The sequence below is a fragment of the Pteropus alecto genome, unplaced genomic scaffold (assembly GCF_000325575.1).
Source record: "Pteropus alecto unplaced genomic scaffold, ASM32557v1 scaffold38, whole genome shotgun sequence".
Lineage (NCBI taxonomy): Eukaryota > Metazoa > Chordata > Mammalia > Chiroptera > Pteropodidae > Pteropus > Pteropus alecto.
This window is the reverse complement of record NW_006442512.1, coordinates 4,681,289-4,681,905: the sequence shown is the minus strand read 5'-3', so window position 1 is coordinate 4,681,905 and position 617 is coordinate 4,681,289.

Sequence of the window (617 nt, the reverse complement as noted above, 5' to 3'; positions counted from 1 at the left end):
ATTGGAAAATGGATAATCTTTAAAAACATAAAAATAAGAACACATTGTGTGAAAATAATTTTATGTTTCAAATTTCTAGGATCTATATAAAAACAATTTTAAAATATTTTTGACATTTCTGAAACCACCAAACTATGCGTAGCCTACTCATTTAGACTGCTAGGGTCTACCAGTTGGCTAGTGAAAATTTTGACAAACTTACATTGAGGTTTTTGTTTGTTTGTTTGTTTTGTTTTGTTTGTTTGTTTTTTTAATACCTTCCTCCAGCAATGTAGCAGAAATTTAGTTGGGTGGGATTGCCTTCACTTCTTAGCTCCAGGGATGGGCTTTGATCGATATAAAATAGTTAACAGTCTCAAGCTTTTTGTTATAATTATTGTGCAAAGAATCAGACCTAAGCTAATCAACATATGGACTTTATCTAGCATCAGTAATTGGCTCAGGAAGGGCCAATTGGAGAGTAATACAGTTTTGTTTGTTTGATGGTTGTTTTGGATGGTTAGGAATAAGAGAGTTCTCTATCTAAATCTAAGATATACAAATGTGAATAAAAGAGCTCTCTTCTCTCTATCTAAATTCAAGATGTACAAATGTACATCTGTAGCTCCTGCAGCTAC